Here is a 16739-nt window from a genome sequence, read left to right on the forward strand (position 1 = left end):
TTATACACTCTGTTTACTTCTAATAGTTTAGAACCAGTTATGAGTACTATATATATTATCTAAATTAATTTTCTCTTGCACATTCCCACTCCAGAATATTAGCATCATGAGTATAAAGACCATTTTTTGGTGTGTTTTTCTTCTTTGTATTTGTCCACAACCCCTAGCATGTACCAGGTATACAATAATTGCTGCAAAAATATTGGTTGAATTAAGCTTAATGAATTAATAAATGTTATTATAAGATGTGTGTTGTTATAGACACTATGCTAATTTCTAGCTTATTTTCGCTATTTTTAGGATGATAATTTTTTTATTATTTTAAACTTCTTATTCTTTGTCCATGAAAGAAAACACACATTCAAAGCACAGTATATCATACAGCTTTTGACATCTTATTATGTTAAATTATGGTTCTAAAAAAGAAAATAGATTTTACCCTTGGTGTTATGGACCAATATTTACAATGAAGTAGTTACTGAACATAACATTATTTTTGTTGTCTTATAAAAGAGCAAGTTTAATATACCTTGTTTAAAATTATTGTTTTGCTAAGTTTTAAAACCTTTGTAAATATTTTTCTTAATTTCCAATTTCCAAACTGAGAGATAATAGTGCATGGAATTCCAGTATGTTATCCATGACTTGATGTCTGTTTATAACTATCCCGTTGACAAAACAAGTCAGTGTTAAGCTTCAGTAGGCTGATAAATTTAACATGATTAGTTCTCATTAATGTCAGAGTTAAGCTTTTTTCTCATAATAAGACAGATCCAATCCATTGAGATTCATATAGAACCCAAATATCTGTCATACAATGATTGTCCTTTTGTGCACCATTAATTTCAGGTCAACTAACAGAACATTAGAGGAAAAGTAGCTCCAAAATTGAAAGGCCAGAAGCTAAAGTAAATGAAATAAATTTTATGAAATAGATACATATACAAAAATAAAATTTCTCTACTATATACATTTAACCCCAATTTTAATGACATTTCTTATCTAATTTGAAGTCTATACTTAATGTCAATGATTAAAAATATGCAAAAGAATAAAAGCTAAATAATAATCAGCAAACCTAAAACCTTGTGAGAACAGCCATCTTCATGTCAGTACATTTCTTTCTTGTTCTCACTTGTAGCATGTCTGAGGATGACCAAGATTAAATCATTCTGATAAGCATTTGTTGAAGGAAACCCTCCAGGAAAATAGAGCATTCTTTGACATCTTATTATGTTAAGTTATGAATCTTAAAAAAAAAAAAAGACTTTACCTTTGGTTAAAAAAAAAAAAGCAGGTTAGGGGACTGGAATTGTGATTTTGACATTAAAAATAGTATAACTCACAGGTTTGTGAAGCATTTCCTAAGCAAGGTAAAAAACATTTTTTTATCTTGCATTTTTACTTAATATTTAATAAAAATGTCATTTTTGCATTATATTTGAAAAAATTTAATGACAGAGTTTTGATATGGTTTAAGATATGGAATATGCTCATATATTCCATATCTTACATAAAAGAGAAATAAAAATAAATGAATCTCTGTCTTTCTGGGAATTATTGATTATTTTCAAAGGAGTAAAATATCAATAAAAGAATTATATGCTGAAACATGAAAATATGATACATATTAACAAATTAGTACTTCAAAGGGTTTTACATTCACACTTCCCCTTCTTGTTATGAAGGCAAATATTTAAAAAAACTCTTTTTGAGTACCAGTTGCTATTTCTTTTAATTATTACCTAATATGTACAGACACACATCATATAAATTTTATAACACTGATTTCTATTTATAGTAAATATTTCTGAAATGTAAATTAGTTTTTTGATCTTTCTTAGAAAATTTGTTATTAATATTTCAAAATTCTACTGAGATAGAAGTACTATAGCTACAGACAAGTAGGTCCTTTGTCATACAATGGCACCCTATTGCCTAATTATTTATAATAAATCCTAAAATAACAAGCAAGAGAATTCTGTGAACAAAGTAATGTTCAGAGTTTTATCAAGCTTACACATTATGAAATAAAGAGCAGGAATACTAAAGAGAAAATAATACCATTGCAATGTGCATTATATTGGAAAAAAGAAGTAATTTTATATTTATTAAAATGTAATTTATTATGAATATTGCAACCTAAAGCAAATAAGTATAAACTACATTAATCTGCCTTTTAAGCTAGCAATATATGACAGAACATAATTGGTATGGATATTTCACACAGAAATAAACATAACGCTCAATGAATGACTTTAAAAAATATACATGAATAATGAAAAACAAAACAAAACAGGATAACAGTGAATTTGATAATATATGCCAAGAAAATGGAGGCTATCAAATATGATGGTTAGTCTCTGGTTCCCCCTTGATGTTAGTCACTGGTAGGAAAAAAAAAAATGTATGGAATTGAGAATTGCCTTCACCTGGCAAATATTAAATCTGTATGAAAAAATTTAATACAGAGTTGAAAATATAGAACACTGGGTATGGTAAACATTTGAGAATAATATAAAATAAATGAAATAATGGCTATGGTGGACATAATCTATCTATCTATCTATCTATAGATATAGATATAGATATAGATATAGATATATTTTTTTGAGTGATTCTGGCAAGTTGGAGACTATCCCCTGAGGGACTGGAATGTTAATTCCTTCAGAGCCCTTCCTCCACTCTTATCAAGAACCCAGCCCTGTTTAATGTTAATCTTTTCCTCATGCTCTTCCTCCCTCCTCAGTTCTTAGTTGCTCTCCTTAAATCAAAGAAGACATTTGGCATTTGTTTTTTAAGGATTGGCTAGCTTCACTTAGCATAATCTGCTCTAATGCCATCCATTTCCCTGCAAATTCCATGATTTTGTCATTTTTTAGTGCTGCGTAATACTTCATTGTGTATAAATGCCACATTTTTTTTTATCCATTCAGGGGAGAGTGAAGGGAAATTGCATGGAAACGGAAGGAAACCCTCAATGTTATACAAAATCACATATAAGAGGTTGTGAGGGGAAAGGGGTGGAAAATCAAGGGAGAGAACTGAACAACAACAGATGAGGTAGAGAGGGAAGATGGGAGGGGAGGGGAGGGGGGATAGTAGGGGATAGGAAAGGCAGCAGAATACAACAGTCACAAATATGGCATTATGTAAAAATGTGAATGTGTAACTGATGTTATTCAGCAATTTGTATTTGGGGTAAAAATGGGAGTTCATAACTCACTTGAATCAAATGTATGAAAGATGATATGTCATGAGCTTTGTAATGTTTTGAACAACCAATAAAAAAAAGAAAATAAATAAATAAATAAAGGTATTTTTAAAAAAGAAAAAAAAAAAGAACCCAGCCCTGCTCTTACCTGTTGCCATGGTAACCTGTGCCAGGAATTGCCCTTCCCTACAGGGAGCTATAAGGTTGTTAATGAGCCTTTGGCTACTCCATCCTGCCCTTCCCCCTTCAGCTCACCTGTTTCTCACCTTTTGGGCATCCTACCAACATTCCTGGGCCTAGTCATACAGGAAAGGGAAAGATAAGGGGAAAGAGAGCAGGAAAACCAAGGAAGCCTAGGATATATAAAAAGGGCCGAACACCTCACTTCTTGGGATACCAGGATACCAGCTTTGGCCCCCTTCTGCCTCCTGGGAGAAGTCTATGTTACTTCTTTTTAAATAAACCCTGCCTCATAAGCTTGCCTAGGCGTCCTTCTGTCATGTTCAAACTTCAACATGTGGGGAAGCAGGACTCGTCCCTGGATAACCGGCAGTATCATTGTGAGAAAAAGAGAGCAGGGATTTCAAAATTGTGTTTTATTTGGTAAGCGTAATGTTTAAAATATAAACACAAATTATTTTATGCAAGATCTATGTTTTCCCATTAGGCAACCCCCCACACATACACTTACACTTATCATTAAGATCTTCACCCAGTTATATTATTTGCATGCCTTATTTCACAGTTTTCAACCCTTGTAAAAGATTAAGAACAAGAAAATAAATTTTAGGACTCAGCTTGGGAACATTCAAACTGTATGCACTTGATTTTGGAATGTAATACATTTTCAGACAATTCTTAGCAAAATATCTGAGCCAGGACCAGGTTTTCTTTTTCTTTTTTTTTTTTCTTTTCCTATATATATTTTCTATATATGTATATACACACACATAGACATAATTTATAAATATACATATATGACTTTTTAATTAGCACATTGAGTATATTTATATATATACTTATATGTATTTTTAATTAGCAAGTTGAGTTGATATATGTATATTTGTATATATTGATTTTATTTATATATTGATTCTATATATATTAATTCTATTTATATATATTGAATATATATGTATATACACACAAACACACACACACACACACATACTCATATAAATGCGCACATGTATATGTATTTTTGGCACCCTGAGTGTTGGAACCTTCATTAATATTCTAGCTTTTAAGTGCTAGCATAACAAAGCACCATAATTTAAGGGGCTTACACAGCAGATATACTATGTTTCCCAGTTTCCCAGTCTAGAAGTATGAGATTAAGGTGTCATGAGGTCATCAGGGTTGATTCCTTCTAAGGGTTGTAAGGAAGAATTTGTTCTGTCTCTTCCTTAGCTTCAGGTGGTATGCTGGCAATTTTCGGTGTTCCTTTGGATGTAAAAACATAGCCAGATCTCTGCTTTTATATTCATATGGCAGAGTCCCTGTGTGGGTGCCTCTCTGTCCAAATGTCCTCTTTTTATATGAATACCAGTCATACAGGATTAGGGTTAACTGTCAAGACCTCATCTTAACTAATTATATCTCTATAAACCTTGTTTCCAAATAAGGTTGTGTTCTGAATTGTTAGGAGTTAAAACTTCAACATGTGATTTTGGAGAACACACAATTCAACTCCTAACAGTAATTACAATAATAATATCAGAGGAATGTCAATTGCTTCAAACATTTTTAAGTGCTTTCTCTAGGAGGCCTATATTTAGAAATGCAGATTTGTTCAAAGGCACAAAGCATACTTAAAAATATTTGGGGGTGGTAGACTAAAATGCAGAAGGCTAGAAAGGGTAAGTTACAGTAAATCTGCATCAGATGCATTTTTTGCTTTGAAAATTTCAGGATAGTGTTCTTAGGACCATGTATCTTTTGCCAGGCAAGGTATTGTCTCTAGTTTCTGTCAGGGACAAACCCTGTGCCCTGGTGTTCTGGGATTCTCTTTTTCTTTTGAAACTCTTTATTTAGACTTTATTTTTCCTCCTCTACTAACCCTAGAGAAATCCATGCTACCCATGATCTTCTGATTACTTCTCTGTTTATTATTAATAAAAGTCACATATTTAGGAAAGTATTTATGTTTCTTTGTTTGCCTGATTCTAATCTATTTTACGTCTCTGTACAAGAAGCTGTTAATGGAGATTTTTCTATATTTAAATCCTCTTTTCTGAAGCACTACTTTTCAAAATCAGGAGTACAATTCATCCTGAAATGGCTCTCAGTCTGGTATAATTTTCACTCTAGAAAAAGGTCATTGGCATTTGTGATATGTACATGGAACTCCATTTTACTCGTCATTTGTTTTCCTACTCATGTGAGCTTTTTTTCTAGGATTTTCTTCCCCCTGAAAATCAGACAAGAATAAAAATTAAAATTATGCTCATAGAACTCTTACAAAATTAGGTAAACTTTCCTGAACATCAACCAATAATTTCTTTTTTTAAAACCACCTTTATACATAAGAATAATCTGCTTTGGGTTGCAGAAAAAATATATATAACTTTGCATGCAATCATGGTCTTTTAAAGAAGTAATTTTAAAGTATTGCTTGAAATTTTGAAAGGTCAATTATAGGAATTATAAGAATGTTACAAGAATATTTTTATACTAAGGAATAAAGTTGTATATATCACTTAAAGTTCTAATATCAACAATGAAAAGTAGCCAATAAAATTATATTAATAAATGACTAACAATTATTTGAATTATATCATAAAGTGAAATGCATAGTTACCATGAATATTTTCATAACAGAACGTGTTCAGATCCTATTTTATACTATAGACTCAAAAAATATCTAAAAGATATACCTTGTTGTTCATGGAACCACTAAGACCAGAAAAGGATAAAATACTGTTAGTTTTGTGAAAAAATTAATAGTAGTGCTATATAAACTATTAAAAGAATGAAAGTCAAAATAAGTTTTTTTAATATATTCAGTTTTGATTTATACTGTCCCTTTGGCACTTTTTCTTGAAGTTTTGAAAATTACTGTTTAATGATGTGACAACTTATTGAAAAGGAATGCCACTGAATAATTTACAAATATTTTAAGAAATAAATATTTTTAAAGCACAAGATATGTAACATCTTCTAGACTCTGCCAACTTGGTGTAAATTACTGTTTCTTTTGTTTACTTATTTATATATGACAGCGGAATGTATTATAATTCTTATTACACATATAGAACAGATTTTTTTAAAATCTCTGTTTGTATACAAAGTATATCCACACCAATTATGTCTTTATACATGTACTTTGGATAATAATGATCATCACATTCCACCACCTTTTATAACCCTATGCCCCCTACTTTCCCCTCCAACAACCCTCCCCTATCTAGAGTCCCTCTATTCCTCCCATACTCCCTCTCCCTGTCCCACTAAGAATCAGCTTCCTTATATCAAAGAAAACATTGGGCGTTTGGTTTTTTGGGATCGGCTAACTTCACTTAGCATTATCTTTTCTAACTCCATCCATTTACCTGCAAATGCTATGATTTTATTCTCTTTTATTGCTGAGTAATATTCCATTGTGTATATATGCTACATTTTTTTAATCCATTCATCTATTGAAGGGCATCTAGGTTAGTTCCACAATTTAGCTATTGTGAATTGTGCAGCTATAAACATTGATGTGGCTGTGTCCCTGTAGTATGCTGTTTTTAAGTCTGTTGGGTATAGACCAAGGAGAGGGATAGCTGGGTCAAATGGTGGTTCCATTCCCAATTTTCCAAGAAATCTCCATACTGCTTTCCATATTGGCTGCACCAATTTGCAGTCCCACCAGCAGTGTATGAGTGTATCTTTTTCTGCACATCCTTGCCAAAACTTATTGTTGTTTGTATGTATAATAGCTGCCATACTCTCTGGAGTGAGATGAAATCTTAAAGTGGTTTTGATTTGCATTTCTCTAATTGCTAGTGATGATGAACATTTTTTTCATATTTTTGTTGATTGATTGTATATTCTCTTCTGATAAGTGTCTGTTCAGGTACTTGGCCCATTTATTGAATAGGTTATTTGTTGTTTTTTTTTTTTGTGGTGCTTAGCTTTTTGAATTCTTTATATACCCTAATGATTGGTGCTCTATCTGATGTGTGAGGGGTAAAGATTTGCTCACAAGATATAAGTTCTCTGTTCACCTCATAGCTTGTTTCTTTGCTAAGAAGAAACTTTTTTAGTTGAGTTCATCCCATTTATTGATTCTTGATTTTAATTCTTGTGCCAAAGGAGTCTTATTAAAGAAGTTGGGGCCTAATCCCACATAATGGAGATTAGGGCCTACTTTTTCTTCTATTAAACACAGGGTCTCTGGTATTATTTCTAAGTCCTTGATCCATTTTGAGTTGAGTTTTGTGCATAGTGAGAGATAAGGGTTTAATTTCATTTTGTTGCATATGGATTTCCAGTTTTCCCAGCACCATTTGTTGAAGATGCTATCTTTTCTCTAATGCATGTTTGAAGATGCTATCTTTTCTCCAATGCATGTTCTTGGCACCTTTGTCTAATATAATTGTAGTTTTGTGGGTTAGTCTCTTTGTCCTCTATTCTGTACCATTGGTACCAGTCTGTTTTGGTGCCAATATCATATTGTTTTTGTTACTATTGCTCTGTAATACAGTTTAAGGTCTGGTAAAATGATGCCACCTGCTTCACTCTTCCTGCTAAAGATTGCTTTAGCTATTCTGGGTTTCTTATTTTCCAGATAAATTTCATGATTGCTTTTTCTATTTCTATGAAGAATGTCATTGGGATTTTGATCAGAATTGCATTAAATCTGTATAGTGCTTTTGGAAGTATGGTCATTTTGATAATATTAATTCTGCCTATTCAAGAGCAAAACAGGTCTTTTCATCTTCTAAGGACTTTTTAACTTCTTTCTTTAGGCTTCTGTAATTTTCATCATATAGATCTTTTGCCTCTTTCATTAAGTTGATCCCAAGTATTTTATTTTATTTTTTAGGCTATTGAAAATGGGTAATTTACCTTGTTTCCCTTTCTGAGGATTTATCACTATTATACAGAAATGCCTTTGTTTTATGGGTGTTGATTTTATAGCCTTCTATTTTGCTAAATTTATTTACTAGTTCTAGAAGTTTTCTGGTGGAACTTTTAAGGTCTTCTAGATATAGAGTCATATCATCAATAAATAATGCCAATTTGAGTTCTTCTTTTCCTATGTGTATTCCTTTAATTTCTTTTGTCTGTCTAATTTCTCTAGCTAGAGTTTTAAGAACTATGTTAAATAGTAGTAGTGAAAGAGGGCATCCCTGTCTTGTTCCTGTTTTAGAAGAAATGTATTCAATTTTTCTCCATTTAGAATGATATTGGCCTGGGTCTTATCATAGATAGCCTTTATGATGTTGAGATACATTCCTGCTATCCCTAATTTTTCTAGTTTTTTGAACATGAAGGTGTGCTGTATTTTGTCAAATGCTTTTTCTGCGTCTACTGAAATGAGCATATGATTCTTATCTATTGATGTGATGAATTACATTTATTGATTTCCATATGTTGAATTAAACTTGCATTCCTGGGATAAATCCCATCTGATCATGGTGCACAATCTTTTTGATATGTTTTTGTATTTGATTTGCCAGAATTTTGTTGAGAATTTTTGCAACTATGTTCATTAGAGATATTCATCTGAAGTTTTTATTTCATCATAAAATCTAAAGTTTACTTTTTCTGTATATAAGATTCTCGGTTGGGATCCATTTTCTTTCAGAGCTTGGTATATGTTGTTTCACGATCTCCTGGCTTTGAGGGTCTGGGTTGAAAAATCTGCTGAGATAAGAACTGGTCTCCTCCTATATATGATCTGATTCCTCTCTCTTGTGACTTTTAAGATTCTATCTTTATTCTGTATGCTAGGCATTTTCATTATAATGAGCTTTGGTGTAGGTCTGTTGTAATTTTGTACATTTGGTGTCCTATAAGCCTCTTGTATTTGGTTTTCCAATTCATTCTTCATGCTTGGGAAATTTTCTGATATTATCTCATTGAAGAGATTGTGCATTCCTTTGGTTTGAAACTCTGTGCCTTCCTCTATCCCAATAACTCTTAGATTTGGTCTTTTGATGTTGTCCCATAATTCTTAGATATTCTGTTCATGGTTTCTAACTTTCTTCACTGTGTGATCAACTTTATTTTCCAGATTGTAGACTTTGTCTTCATTATCTGACATTTTTTCTTCCAAGTCATCTTACCTGTAGGTTATGCTTTCTATTGAGTTTTTTATTTCATTTCAATGATTTCTGACTCTTTTTTTCTTCTTCAGAGTCTCTATCTCTCTCTTGTAGTAATCTTTTGCTACCTGTATTTGGTCCCTTATCTCATTGTTTGAGTGATCAATTTTTGCCTGTATTTGCTCATTTAGGTCATTCTTTAATTCACAGATCATTTTTGAATTCCTTCTCCGACATTTCATCAACTTTGCTGTCCATGGATTCTGTTATTATAGTTTCTTGGTTTGTTTGGGGCACTTTCCTCTCTTGTTTTTTCATGTTGTCTATGTGTCTTCCTTTCTTGAAGTGTGGATCTGAGATATTAGAGTTTCTTCCCTATATTTTTGTAGTACCCATGCAGATTGTCTGTACCTCACATTGATGTTGGGCTTCCAACCCCTGCTAGTGTCCCTCAATGCACATGCTTGGTGAGTTCTGGATCAGGGTCCCGCTTAAGTTGGAGTGGGTAGATCTGGGCCATTGGGCTTAATCTCTCCTGGTAATCTGCTGGTTGGAAGAGGAGATCCTGCTCCAGGGGCTGTGCTCTGGCTGGTATCTGCCCCACCAGGGGAGGGGTGGACCAGGCCTGCTGTGCTCCTGGGACCCACATTAGGCCAGTCTGGGTGGATCTGGGCTAAATTACTGTTTATTTGTCTCTTTCCTTATTAAGTTTTATTCTTAGCATGAATGAGTTAATATTTATAAGTGAGTTACTATTGCTTAAATGTGGAATATTTTGAAATATTTAAAGATTTTATTTTATGAAGCTAATTCTTCACTATTAATTTGAAAACTTAATTTTAATATTCTGTCTATGAGACTTTAAGTTATATTGTTTTAGTTTTGATTTAAAAATTAGGTAATTGTATTAGTTGGCTTTTTGTCACTATGACCAAAACACCTGACATGTAACATAACTTAAATGAGAAAAGATTATTTGGCTTATGGTTTCATAGGTTTAAATCCATGTTTAGCTGGCTTCATTTCTATTGGCATATGGTGAAGCAGGGTATTATGTTGGAAGGATGAGACAGAGGAAAGCTGTTCCCCTCTTAGCAACCAGAAAGCAGAGAGAAAGGTGAAGAAAGGGCCAGGGAACAAGGTATACTCTTCCAGACTGTGCCCCCAGTGACCTATTTCTTCCACCTAGTACTCTCTGCCTACATATTCTATTACCTCCCAACAATGCCATCAGATATGAATCCCTCCATGAATTAATTTATTGGTGAGGTCAGGGCCCTCCTGATCTAATCATTTTACAAAATCTTCACCTGTAAACATTGTGGCATTGGGGAACACACCTTCAATATTTGAATCGTTAAGGATAATGAAGATCCAAATCATGACAGTAGTCCAAGATGTAAGTTATATCTTAATTTAGATACTATCACTAGTGTGAGGCAAAGTATCAGATGCAAAATAAAAATCTGTTTTTGTTGTTGTTGTTTTACTTAACTTGTGAGACTAGCTTGAAGTTAAATTAGCCTAGATGAGTGGAAACATGGGCTGAAAACAAGCAGATAAATGATGAATCATCTATTGCTTTAGCTTCTAAGTATCCTTTCTCTCCCTCCACTCATCTTTAAAATAGTAATGATAATAACAACTTTTTCATTACATGATGCAACCATCTATTATGCAGCTAAAGATTTTTGACCATCTTCCAACATGCATATTTTAAAATAGAGTATACAGATATAAAATTTAAGGAATAGCAAGTCCTATGGATTAGAAGATTAGTGCCATTGAAATTTTAGTTTATTATTTATAGCTCCACACAAGAAAGCACAGATTTTGCTCATGAAGAAAATAGAGAGGAGAAACTGTGGGAAAGAGCCGTTATTATGATTTTCATAGAATAGGATGAACTACCTAGAATTGGGTAGTTCAGGCTCCAGGGCTTAGGGGATACCCTTAGTCATTTGGTATGTGGCTCTGGGTAAATTAGAATAGGTGTAGTTGTCTAGTAAATTAGACTATAACGGCCATAAAAAAGGTGGTTGGGAATGTAGTTGGTTTATATTTCAAAAGTGTGTTCCTAATTGTAGAACTCTACTCCAGGAAGGAGGAAGGAGGGACAAGGGACCCTGGAAACCAAGTCAGAGTAATGCAGGAATATTATCAAGTTGTCCACAACAACATGTTCCTCACACCTTCATGCAGGGCAGGTTAAAGCATCTGTTTATAAAAAGGAGAAAGGTGGATAATTCACTGGGCCACACAAAGATGTTAATTCCTCATTAATTATAGTCACATTTATCTCTGGATATTCTCCAGTTCCAAACCAAGTTGAAATGTCAACTATTAGTACTTCTGGTATAAAGGGTTAGGACAAAATTTTAGAAGATAAAAATGGATAATAGGTCAATGCAACTTGTCATGTGGAATATTTTAAATTATTGATATCTTCATTCACTACCATTTTCATTTCTCTTTACCCTCAATTTGGACTTTATCTTGTCAAAGATCAGTGACAGACTGATTTACTCAAACCCACATTCCCAAAGGCCTGAGTGCCAATAGTTGTATAATTGAGGTAGAGAATTTTTCATTAGCTCCTCTTCTCTATGCACAGATGTACTTAGAGGTATCCTTGGAGGAACTTTTGAATTCTAAACCTAGTCCTCTTTTGCTTCCATGGTTATTTATTTTCTGCTATACTGAAATGAGAAGTTATTTAATGATAACTTCTACAAAATAAAAGATTGTATTAGATGCTGCATATTAAAAGTGATCAAGACAAAATTAGGTCCTCATAATTGTGTTGGCTACAAATATATAAAATTTTTCTAATTCAAAGAATGACTAGGGCAATCATAATGACAATAAGAACCAATAGGATAAAACAATAAAGACACAGGGAAAAAGCTGTTCATTTTCAACACCTAGTATATAACAGAAGAATGCTCACTGTTAGAAAACAGCAAATGAATGAGATCTGTTGGCTTTGAGCTACAGTCACAGAGTTTCAGCTTTCCTAGTATGTGACCATGCTGACTTCAGTATGGACAATGGCATGGAAGAGAGGAAGAATGCAACCACACAGAGGCACACATATTCTTATCTATCAAGATTTTCAGTACTCATCAAATTTCCTTACCCAGATTCTACACATTTCACAGTGCTGTTTTGAGTATCTATTTTATCAGGTCACAGAGGTAAAGAACTATTGACAAAAATGAAGACATCAGCTTATCAACCTCAGCAACACAATCTGAAAATTCCAATGCCAATGATTTTAACCTTAGATGTTCGGAGGAAAAGAAAAACAGCAGTCTCCAAGAGTTGGAAGTGACAAGATATAATGATTTCTTTTTATTCAAATCACTCATACTAGCAAGTAATTGAATATAGCAGAAGTTTCTTCTCATATGACATGTATAAATTTTGCAAATTATTTTATTACTTTCAACTTTTTTTTTTTAGATTCTATCACATAGAAACCAATTTTAGTAATTATCAGAATGAAGCCTGATAGACATGTATTAGAATTAATAAAGGAACTTATCCTTGGAGAATGCTGGGATTTTAATAAAAATCACCACTACCATAATAATTATTATATTGTAGTAATTATATAATAATTACATTAGTATAAAAAATAGCTACAACACAACCCATCAAGAGCAACAATTAATATCTGGGAAATGTTGTAGCTTTAAACTCTATAACAATATAGAAATAGTAGAAACATTGTTATCTTTACAGACCAGCAAATGAATGAAGTTTGGCTTTGAGCTCATTTTCATAGATGAAAATGACATGCCAGATGCTATGTATGCTTATTATATTATTTATTCATACAGCAGGTCAAAATTTTAGGTGCTTTTTCGAGAGAGGACAGTGAGAAAGTACAGAGAGACATGAACTATTTTTATATTATGTTTTGCACCTTAATGGTAGCTTCAGTGTCTATAAATTAGTGGAAAACATTTTTTGCCTCTTTGGCATGTTAGTTTGGGGAATCCTTTCCCTCAAGTATCCTAAACAACAAGGTGACTCATACCTTCTGTTGTCTCCATTGTATGCAGTTCAGCATGGCCAATGTCAGTACCAGCATTATAACACTGACATTAGTTTAGAATGACATAAATCTCATCTTCACTCAGTTTGCTACATTGTAAACTTCTAAGATTAAGACAAAAGTTCTTCACCAACCTTCTACCAGATATTTTAAAAAGTACATTAGTCAGATGGTTCTTGCTGGGCAAAAGTGTGACTTTTGTCGGAAAGAAATGGGATTTTTCACTTTGGGACAGGTGACAAGATAAAGTGGCTGACAACCTAATTATAGAGTTGAGAGATGAGAGTTCCTATATAAGTATTCACGAGGAAGAATTCCTACCCACTTAACTTCTGGGATTTTAAGTATTTAGTAACTCAGAACAGTCAATGTCTCTCGGTCTACTAAATTAGCACTTTCCCAGAATCCTCACACTACCACTTCCCTCTTACAACTTTCCTAGCCCCAAATATCTAAATCGGTAAGTCATTAGAAATACTTTTCTTCTTACTCTTCTGTTTTTTTTTTTTAAATTTATACTATGGATGTTAGAATGATTCAATTTATGACAATAATTGACAAGTCAACAGTGATAGTTTAAGATTAATCCACTGATATGGATTAACTGGTTGGTAACTGTAGACAGGGAAGGTGTTACTAGAGGAAGTGGGTCAATGAGCATGACTTTGAGGTTTATATTTTGTCCCTGGCACTCTATCTCTCTCTTTCTATTTCTCGTTCTGCTTCCTGGTTGCCATGTTCTGAGCTGCTTTCCTGTGCCACACCCTTCCACCATGATGCTCTGCCTCATCTTGGACCCAGAGCTATGGCGCCAGCTAAAAATGGATTAAACTTCTGAGATCATGAACCAAAATAAAATTTTCTTCCTCTAAGTTGTTCTTTAAAAAAAAAACCCACTATTTATTTATTTACTTATTTATTTATGTTGCTGAGTATCAAACCCAATACCTCACATGTGCTAGGCAAGTGCTCTAACAATGAGCTACAATACCTGCCCCTCTCTAAGTTGTTCTTGTCAGGTCTTTAGGTCACAGCATCACAAAGTCTACTAAATCATCAACCAACCAATATTTATTTTATGTTTCTCAAACACAAGGAGTAATCAGCTTTCGAACATATCCTGAAAGCAAGAAGTGTAGATGGATGGCACTAATAACAATGTAAATATGAATACCCCATAGCAGCAAGAAAATATATTAAAAGTCAAAATGTTAAGGTTTATATTGAACATGTAATATTCTATCATTGCCCAGGATGAACTAATTTATTATTACTAGTCCAGTACCTGCATTTGGTTCCAAATTATTCTCAGAAAATAAAAGCAATGAAAAGAAGGAAAGAAGATAAAAGAGGGGGAGAAATGTAGCAGCTACTGGTGATTGACTAAAAACATTATATTACACTTATGCATGGAAAACTTTTGAGTCAATTCCAGTGATTTTTGAGGTCATTTAATTCCTTTTATTCTTATAAACAACAGCATTCCATGGTCTATACTTATAGAACACAAACGCAATGTACAAACATTTCTCATAAAATTATATCAAACTATATTGCCACCTTGGTAATTTTTAGCTCCAAACATTTTTCAATACAAAATTCTATGAAGAAAAGCTTACTGAACTATGTATGTTTAATAACTGAAATATTTTTATGTGCAGCACAAAAGTAATGAGAAATAGTCCTATTCTTTTCCCTTTCACACATCAACATCAAAAGACATAAATTGCAAAGTAATTAGAAATCTTATGTGAGATAGGCTGAAAAGTACCCCTACAAAAGATATCATGTCTCACTTTTAGGGGAGTTACTTTATAGGGTTATAAAAGCCTTTATAGATGTGATTTAGTGAAGGATCTTGAGATGAAGAGATCAGCCTGGATTATCCAAGGGCCTTAGATGTAATCACAATCACACATATCCTTAGAAGAAGAAGTCAGAGAGAAATTTCACATCCATAGAGGTGAATAAATGTTAGGATGGAACAAAAAGGGATTTAAAGATGCTGGCTTTGAATATTAGAGTAATGGCACCACAAACCAAGCATTGTCAACATCTACCAGAAGATGAATGAGAAAAGGAACCATTTCTCCTCTGAAGCCTCCAAGGAGAGTGATCTTGCTGAAACCTTTAATTTCAACCCACTGCTACTGAGTATTAATTAAAGGTCAAATACGGCCATATGTCACTTAACAGTAGCAATATATATTCTGAGAAATGTGTGGTTAGGTGTTTCTGTCACCATGTAATATCACAGAGTATATTTAATATATATCACAAAGTGGCCTACTACAAACCTATGCTATGTAATGAATCCTATTATACTCATGGACTACAAACCTATACAGCAGTCTAAATAGTTCAGGTAATTGTTGCACAATAGAAAATATTTGTGTATCTAAACATCTAAATATGTGTATATAAACACACACACGTGTATCAGTCTGATGTTTGTCTTTCTGGGCAAGTGTTTTCTGGAACATCAAGATGAAGTTGAAAATCAGTGAAAACTTGCAATATGAAGACTAAACTGTGTGGAGCATAAATGAAGCCAAAGTTTGCAGTTGCTTTTATATGAAACAGGGAGAGTTCATTCATTTTTACTACTATAGTTTTATATTTTGAGTACAACAGAAGTTTCCAGAAGAGTGTAAGGAAGCAAGAACATAGATGAAAGAATTTTCATAACCAAGGGGAAACATCTTCTTTGTCTCTTCAGATAGGGACAATGGGAAAAAAAAGAAACATAAATAGAAATGTTAGAAATGGCAAAAGTCCATATCATGTACAACTGCAAGAACAGAATCCTAATTAGAATAAATTATACTCCATATATTTATAATGTCAAAATATACTCTACTGTCATGTGTGTCTAAAAATAACAAACAAAAATTTTTAAAAATAAAAAAACATAAAAATTTACTTACAAAATCAGATAGTGAACTGATTTATTTTTCTCAGATCTAGAGATTGATGACTTTGGAAATGTTCCTAAGAAATAAACTTCAACTTAAGGATTATAATATACAGAAAATGACATCTTATTTATAGATTATCTTTTATAAAGATGAGGTAATGCATCAAAAACATTGATGGCCATAGAAATAGAGATTCTACAATCATCCTAGACTTACTCAATCAGAAATTCCAGAAGACATTTGCAGTTCTGTTTCCCTGAAAGCTCTCATGATGTCCTTGGGGTAGT

The sequence above is a fragment of the Marmota marmota genome, unplaced genomic scaffold, assembly GCF_001458135.2.
Source record: "Marmota marmota marmota unplaced genomic scaffold, marMar, whole genome shotgun sequence".
Lineage (NCBI taxonomy): Eukaryota > Metazoa > Chordata > Mammalia > Rodentia > Sciuridae > Marmota > Marmota marmota.